The sequence below is a fragment of the Alosa alosa genome, unplaced genomic scaffold, assembly GCF_017589495.1.
Source record: "Alosa alosa isolate M-15738 ecotype Scorff River unplaced genomic scaffold, AALO_Geno_1.1 AALO_1.0_unplaced_951, whole genome shotgun sequence".
Lineage (NCBI taxonomy): Eukaryota > Metazoa > Chordata > Actinopteri > Clupeiformes > Clupeidae > Alosa > Alosa alosa.
The window spans coordinates 1-6,136 of NW_025963151.1; the positions used below are offsets into that span (position 1 = coordinate 1).

At 44.6% G+C, this 6,136-nt stretch overlaps 16 non-coding genes across 16 annotated transcripts; all 16 read left to right on the forward strand.

The window, feature by feature from the left end:
* Positions 1-147: 147 nt before the first annotated feature.
* Positions 148-220, forward strand: trnat-cgu. Its single transcript has one exon. It is a non-coding gene; the product is annotated as a tRNA-Thr (tRNA).
* Positions 221-440: 220 nt separating this feature from the next.
* Positions 441-513, forward strand: trnat-ugu. The gene has a single exon. It is a non-coding gene; the product is annotated as a tRNA-Thr (tRNA).
* A 320-nt stretch (positions 514-833) lies between these two features.
* Positions 834-906, forward strand: trnat-cgu. Its single transcript has one exon. It is a non-coding gene; the product is annotated as a tRNA-Thr (tRNA).
* Positions 907-1,124: 218 nt separating this feature from the next.
* Positions 1,125-1,197, forward strand: trnat-ugu. The gene has a single exon. It is a non-coding gene; the product is annotated as a tRNA-Thr (tRNA).
* A 561-nt stretch (positions 1,198-1,758) lies between these two features.
* On the forward strand, positions 1,759-1,831 carry trnat-cgu. The gene has a single exon. It is a non-coding gene; the product is annotated as a tRNA-Thr (tRNA).
* Positions 1,832-1,870: 39 nt separating this feature from the next.
* Positions 1,871-1,943, forward strand: trnat-ugu. Its single transcript has one exon. It is a non-coding gene; the product is annotated as a tRNA-Thr (tRNA).
* A 628-nt stretch (positions 1,944-2,571) lies between these two features.
* On the forward strand, positions 2,572-2,644 carry trnat-ugu. The gene has a single exon. It is a non-coding gene; the product is annotated as a tRNA-Thr (tRNA).
* A 321-nt stretch (positions 2,645-2,965) lies between these two features.
* On the forward strand, positions 2,966-3,038 carry trnat-cgu. The gene has a single exon. It is a non-coding gene; the product is annotated as a tRNA-Thr (tRNA).
* Positions 3,039-3,279: 241 nt separating this feature from the next.
* trnat-ugu lies at positions 3,280-3,352 on the forward strand. The gene has a single exon. It is a non-coding gene; the product is annotated as a tRNA-Thr (tRNA).
* A 320-nt stretch (positions 3,353-3,672) lies between these two features.
* On the forward strand, positions 3,673-3,745 carry trnat-cgu. Its single transcript has one exon. It is a non-coding gene; the product is annotated as a tRNA-Thr (tRNA).
* Positions 3,746-3,965: 220 nt separating this feature from the next.
* trnat-ugu lies at positions 3,966-4,038 on the forward strand. The gene has a single exon. It is a non-coding gene; the product is annotated as a tRNA-Thr (tRNA).
* Positions 4,039-4,359: 321 nt separating this feature from the next.
* On the forward strand, positions 4,360-4,432 carry trnat-cgu. Its single transcript has one exon. It is a non-coding gene; the product is annotated as a tRNA-Thr (tRNA).
* A 451-nt stretch (positions 4,433-4,883) lies between these two features.
* trnat-ugu lies at positions 4,884-4,956 on the forward strand. The gene has a single exon. It is a non-coding gene; the product is annotated as a tRNA-Thr (tRNA).
* A 319-nt stretch (positions 4,957-5,275) lies between these two features.
* trnal-caa lies at positions 5,276-5,349 on the forward strand. The gene has a single exon. It is a non-coding gene; the product is annotated as a tRNA-Leu (tRNA).
* A 221-nt stretch (positions 5,350-5,570) lies between these two features.
* Positions 5,571-5,644, forward strand: trnat-ugu. The gene has a single exon. It is a non-coding gene; the product is annotated as a tRNA-Thr (tRNA).
* A 319-nt stretch (positions 5,645-5,963) lies between these two features.
* Positions 5,964-6,036, forward strand: trnat-cgu. The gene has a single exon. It is a non-coding gene; the product is annotated as a tRNA-Thr (tRNA).
* The last annotated feature ends 100 nt before the right edge of the window (positions 6,037-6,136 follow it).

The window sequence follows — 6,136 nt, forward strand, 5'->3', positions numbered from 1 at the left end:
ATGGTTTGTTGATGGAGCTTTTGTGCGTGGACAGCTGCTAGGATTTTATTTTTCCCGTCAATTTCTCTTTGCATCATGAAATAGGGACAGAATTATCATACAGGCAACATTTGAGGAGCAAACGCTGACTACTTTTTCATGCACAATGGCTCTATAGCTCAGTGGTAAGAGCACTGGTCTCGTAAACCAGGGGTCGCGAGTTCAATCCTCGCTGGAGCCTGTCTGCTGGTCCGTGGCACAGACACTGCCAAACCATTATTTGTTCTCCTTTGGATGTGACGTAAAACTTCTGTGTAAAGGTCGGCAAAACACGCATCTGAAAATCTTCTTCCGTTTACTGCTCTCTCCGATCTGTCCTGCTTTTCGATGCAGCCGCCATATCGAGTAGCCACATGAAATGTGGCACACTAGATTTCTTGACCCTAAATCTTCAGTTTCGTGGCTTCATAGCTCAGTGGTTAGAGCACTGGTCTTGTAAACCAGGGGTCGTGAGTTCAATCCTCACTGGAGCCTCAGCTCTGCGGAACATTTTTACAGCAAAGGTAACCACTTTTCTTGGGTCGTCTGCTGTTGACAGCCTTCTTTTGACAAGAGTGGTTACTTCAAGGGTTGCCATAAATTGTGCGTTCGTTAAAGTGACCTGCACATTAGCGAGAAAGTCACAGCAAATTCAGCACAAAAAATACATGGTTTGTTGATGGAGCTTTTGTGCGTGGACAGCTGCTAGGATTTTATTTTTCCCGTCAATTTCTCTTTGCATCATGAAATAGGGACAGAATTATCATACAGGCAACATTTGAGGAGCAAACGCTGACTACTTTTTCATGCACAATGGCTCTATAGCTCAGTGGTAAGAGCACTGGTCTCGTAAACCAGGGGTCGCGAGTTCAATCCTCGCTGGAGCCTGTCTGCTGGTCCGTGGCACAGACACTGCCAAACCATTATTTGTTCTCCTTTGGCTGTGACGTAAAACTTCTGTGTAAAGGTCGGCAAAAACGATCTGAAAATCTTCTTCCGTTTACTGCTCTCTCCGATCTGTCCTGCTTTTCGATGCAGCCGCCATATCGAGTAGCCACATGAAATGTGGCACACTAGATTTCTTGACCCTAAATCTTCAGTTTCGTGGCTTCATAGCTCAGTGGTTAGAGCACTGGTCTTGTAAACCAGGGGTCGTGAGTTCAATCCTCACTGGAGCCTCAGCTCTGCGGAACATTTTTACAGCAAAGGTAACCACTTTTCTTGGGTCGTCTGCTGTTGACAGCCTTCTTTTGACAAGAGTGGTTACTTCAAGGGTTGCCATAAATTGTGCGTTCGTTAAAGTGACCTGCACATTAGCGAGAAAGTCACAGCAAATTCAGCACAAAAAATACATGGTTTGTTGATGGAGCTTTTGTGCGTGGACAGCTGCTAGGATTTTATTTTTCCCGTCAATTTCTCTTTGCATCATGAAATAGGGACAGAATTATCATACAGGCAACATTTGAGGAGCAAACGCTTTTTGACTACTTTTTCATGCACAATGGCTCTATAGCTCAGTGGTAAGAGCACTGGTCTCAAAACCAGGGTCGCGAAAAGTTCAATCCTCGCTGGAGCCTGTCTGCTGGTCGTGGCTTGGCACAGACACTGCCATACCATTATTTAGCTTTTCTGGACCTTTGGATTTTATTTTTTAAAACGATTTTTTTCTTTGTAATGAAATAGGGAAAGAATTATCATACAGACAATTTTCTTCAAACGTTTACTGCTTTCATGCACAATGGCTCTATAGCTCAGTGGTAAGAGCACTGGTCTCGTAAACCAGGGGTCGCGAGTTCAATTCTTGCTAGAGCCTGTCACACTAGATTGCTTGACCCTAAATCTTCAGTTTCGTGGCTTCATAGCTCAGTGGTTAGAGCACTGGTCTTGTAAACCAGGGGTCGTGAGTTCAATCCTCACTGGAGCCTCAGCTCTGCGGAACATTTTACAGCAAAGGTAACCACTTTTTTTGGGGTCTGCTGCTGTTGACAGCCTTCTTTTGACAAGAGTGGTTACTTCAAGGGTTGCCATAAATTGTGCGTTCGTTAAAGTGACCTGCACATTAGCGAGAAAGTCACAGCAAATTCAGCACAAAAAATACATGGTTTGTTGATGGAGCTTTTGTGCGTGGACAGCTGCTAGGATTTTATTTTTCCCGTCAATTTCTCTTTGCATCATGAAATAGGGACAGAATTATCATACAGGCAACATTTGAGGAGCAAACGCTGACTACTTTTCATGCACAATGGCTCTATAGCTCAGTGGTAAGAGCACTGGTCTAAGTAAACCAGGGTCGCGAGTTCAATCCTCGCTGGAGCCTGTCTGCTGGTCCGTGGCACAGACACTGCCAAACCATTATTTGTTCTCCTTTGGATGTGACGTAAAACTTCTGTGTAAAGGTCGGCAAAACACGCATCTGAAAATCTTCTTCCGTTTACTGCTCTCTCCGATCTGTCCTGCTTTTCGATGCAGCCGCCATATCGCACACTAGATTTCTTGAGTAGCCACATGAAATGTGGCACACTAGATTTCTTGACCCTAAATCTTCAGTTTCGTGGCTTCATAGCTCAGTGGTTAGAGCACTGGTCTTGTAAACCAGGGGTCGTGAGTTCAATCCTCACTGGAGCCTCAGCTCTGCGGAACATTTTTACAGCAAAGGTAACCACTTTTCTTGGGTCGTCTGCTGTTGACAGCCTTCTTTTGACAAGAGTGGTTACTTCAAGGGTTGCCATAAATTGTGCGTTCGTTAAAGTGACCTGCACATTAGCGAGAAAGTCACAGCAAATTCAGCACAAAAAAATACATGGTTTGTTGATGGAGCTTTTGTGCGTGGACAGCTGCTAGGATTTTATTTTTCCCGTCAATTTCTCTTTGCATCATGAAATAGGGACAGAATTATCATACAGGCAACATTTGAGGAGCAAACGCTGACTACTTTTTCATGCACAATGGCTCTATAGCTCAGTGGTAAGAGCACTGGTCTCGTAAACCAGGGGTCGCGAGTTCAATCCTCGCTGGAGCCTGTCTGCTGGTCCGTGGCACAGACACTGCCATACCATTATTTTTTCTCCTTTGGATGTGCTAGGATTTTAAAACTTCTTTGTAAAAATAGGGACAAAATTATCATCTGAAAATCTTCTTCCGTTTACTGCTCTGCACGATGGCTGTCCTGCTTTGGTAAGATGCAGCTGGCCATTAATCCATCTGTAGTTCACATGAAAGCCTGTCACACTAGATTGCTTGACCCTAAATCTTCAGTTTCGTGGCTTCATAGCTCAGTGGTTAGAGCACTGGTCTTGTAAACCAGGGGTCGTGAGTTCAATCCTCACTGGAGCCTCAGCTCTGCGGAACATTTTTACAGCAAAGGTAACCACTTTTCTTGGGTCGTCTGCTGTTGACAGCCTTCTTTTGACAAGAGTGGTTACTTCAAGGGTTGCCATAAATTGTGCGTTCGTTAAAGTGACCTGCACATTAGCGAGAAAGTCACAGCAAATTCAGCACAAAAAATACATGGTTTGTTGATGGAGCTTTTGTGCGTGGACAGCTGCTAGGATTTTATTTTTCCCGTCAATTTCTCTTTGCATCATGAAATAGGGACAGAATTATCATACAGGCAACATTTGAGGAGCAAACGCTGACTACTTTTTCATGCACAATGGCTCTATAGCTCAGTGGTAAGAGCACTGGTCTCGTAAACCAGGGGTCGCGAGTTCAATCCTCGCTGGAGCCTGTCTGCTGGTCCGTGGCACAGACACTGCCAAACCATTATTTGTTCTCCTTTGGATGTGACGTAAAACTTCTGTGTAAAGGTCGGCAAAACACGCATCTGAAAATCTTCTTCCGTTTACTGCTCTCTCCGATCTGTCCTGCTTTTCGATGCAGCCGCCATATCGAGTAGCCACATGAAATGTGGCACACTAGATTTCTTGACCCTAAATCTTCAGTTTCGTGGCTTCATAGCTCAGTGGTTAGAGCACTGGTCTTGTAAACCAGGGGTCGTGAGTTCAATCCTCACTGGAGCCTCAGCTCTCTGCGGAACATTTTACAGCAAAGGTAACCACTTTTCTTGGGTCGTCTGCTGTTGACAGCCTTCTTTTGACAAGAGTGGTTACTTCAAGGGTTGCCATAAATTGTGCGTTCGTTAAAGTGACCTGCACATTAGCGAGAAAGTCACAGCAAATTCAGCACAAAAAATACATGGTTTGTTGATGGAGCTTTTGTGCGTGGACAGCTGCTAGGATTTTATTTTTCCCGTCAATTTCTCTTTGCATCATGAAATAGGGACAGAATTATCATACAGGCAACATTTGAGGAGCAAACGCTGACTACTTTTTCATGCACAATGGCTCTATAGCTCAGTGGTAAGAGCACTGGTCTCGTAAACCAGGAGTCGCGAGTTCAATCCTCGCTGGAGCCTGTCTCTGCTGGTCCTTGGCACAGGCAACATTTGAGGAGCAAACGCTGACTACTTTTTTCATGCACAATGGCTCTATAGCTCAGACCAGGAGTGCTTGAGTTCAATCCTCGCTGGAGCCTGTCTGCTGGTCCTTGGCATTTTCCCAACACTGCCATACCATGGTTTTTTTTGCTTTTCTCCTTTGGATTTTATTTTTAAAACTTCTCTTTGTGTGAAAAGGACAGAAAAACAGACAACTTTTGAAAAAATCTTCTTCATGCACAATGGCTCTGCTAGCTCAGTGATCTGTCCTGGCTTTTCGATGCACCAGGGGGTAGCCACAGAAACAGAATTATCATACAGGCAACATTTGTGGCAGAGCCTGTCACACTAGATTGTAAAACTTCTGTGTAAAGGTCGGCAAAACACGATCTGAAAATCTTCTTCCTTGACCCTAAATCTTCAGTTTAGTGGCTTCATAGCTCAGTGGTTAGAGCACTGGTCTTGTAAACCAGGGGTCGTGAGTTCAATCCTCACTGGAGCCTCAGCTCTGCGGAACATTTTTACAGCAAAGGTAACCACTTTTCTTGGGTCGTCTGCTGTTGACAGCCTTCTTTTGACAAGAGTGGTTACTTCAAGGGTTGCCATAAATTGTGCGTTCGTTAAAGTGACCTGCACATTAGCGAGAAAGTCACAGCAAATTCAGCACAAAAAATACATGGTTTGTTGATGGAGCTTTTGTGCGTGGACAGCTGCTAGGATTTTATTTTTCCGTCAATTTCTCTTTGCATCATGAAATAGGGACAGAATTATCATACAGGCAACATTTGAGGAGCAAACGCTGACTACTTTTTCATGCACAATGGCTCTATAGCTCAGTGGTAAGAGCACTGGTCACAAGTAAACCAGGGTCGCGAGTTCAATCCTCGCTGGAGCCTGTCTGCTGGTCCGTGGCACAGACACTGCCAAACCATTATTTGTTCTCCTTTGGATGTGGATTTTAAAACTTCTGTGTAAAGGTCGGCAAAACATCATCTGAAAATCTTCTTCCGTTTACTGCTCTCTCCGATCTGTCCTGCTTTTGATGCAGCGCCATATCGAGTAGCCACATGAAATGTGGCACACTAGATTTCTTGACCCTAAATCTTCAGTTTTTCGTGGCTTCATAGCTCAGTGGTTAGAGCACTGGTCTTGTAAACCAGGGGTCGTGGAGTTCAATCCTCACTGGAGCCTCAGCTCTGCGGAACATTTTACAGCAAAGGTAACCACTTTTCTTGGGTCGTCTGCTGTTGACAGCCTTCTTTTGACAAGAGTGGTTACTTCAAGGGTTGCCATAAATTGTGCGTTCGTTAAAGTGACCTGCACATTAGCGAGAAAGTCACAGCAAATTCAGCACAAAAAATACATGGTTTGTTGATGGAGCTTTTGTGCGTGGACAGCTGCTAGGATTTTATTTTTTCCGTCAATTTCTCTTTGCATCATGAAATAGGGACAGAATTATCATACAGGCAACATTTGAGGAGCAAACGCTGACTACTTTTTCATGCACAATGGCTCTATAGCTCAGTGGTAAGAGCACTGGTCTCGTAAACCAGGGGTCGCGAGTTCAATCCTCGCTGGAGCCTGTCTGCTGGTCCGTGGCACAGACACTGCCAAACCATTATTTGTTCTCCTTTGGATGTGACGTAAAACTTCTGTGTAAAGGTCGGCAAAACACGATCTGAA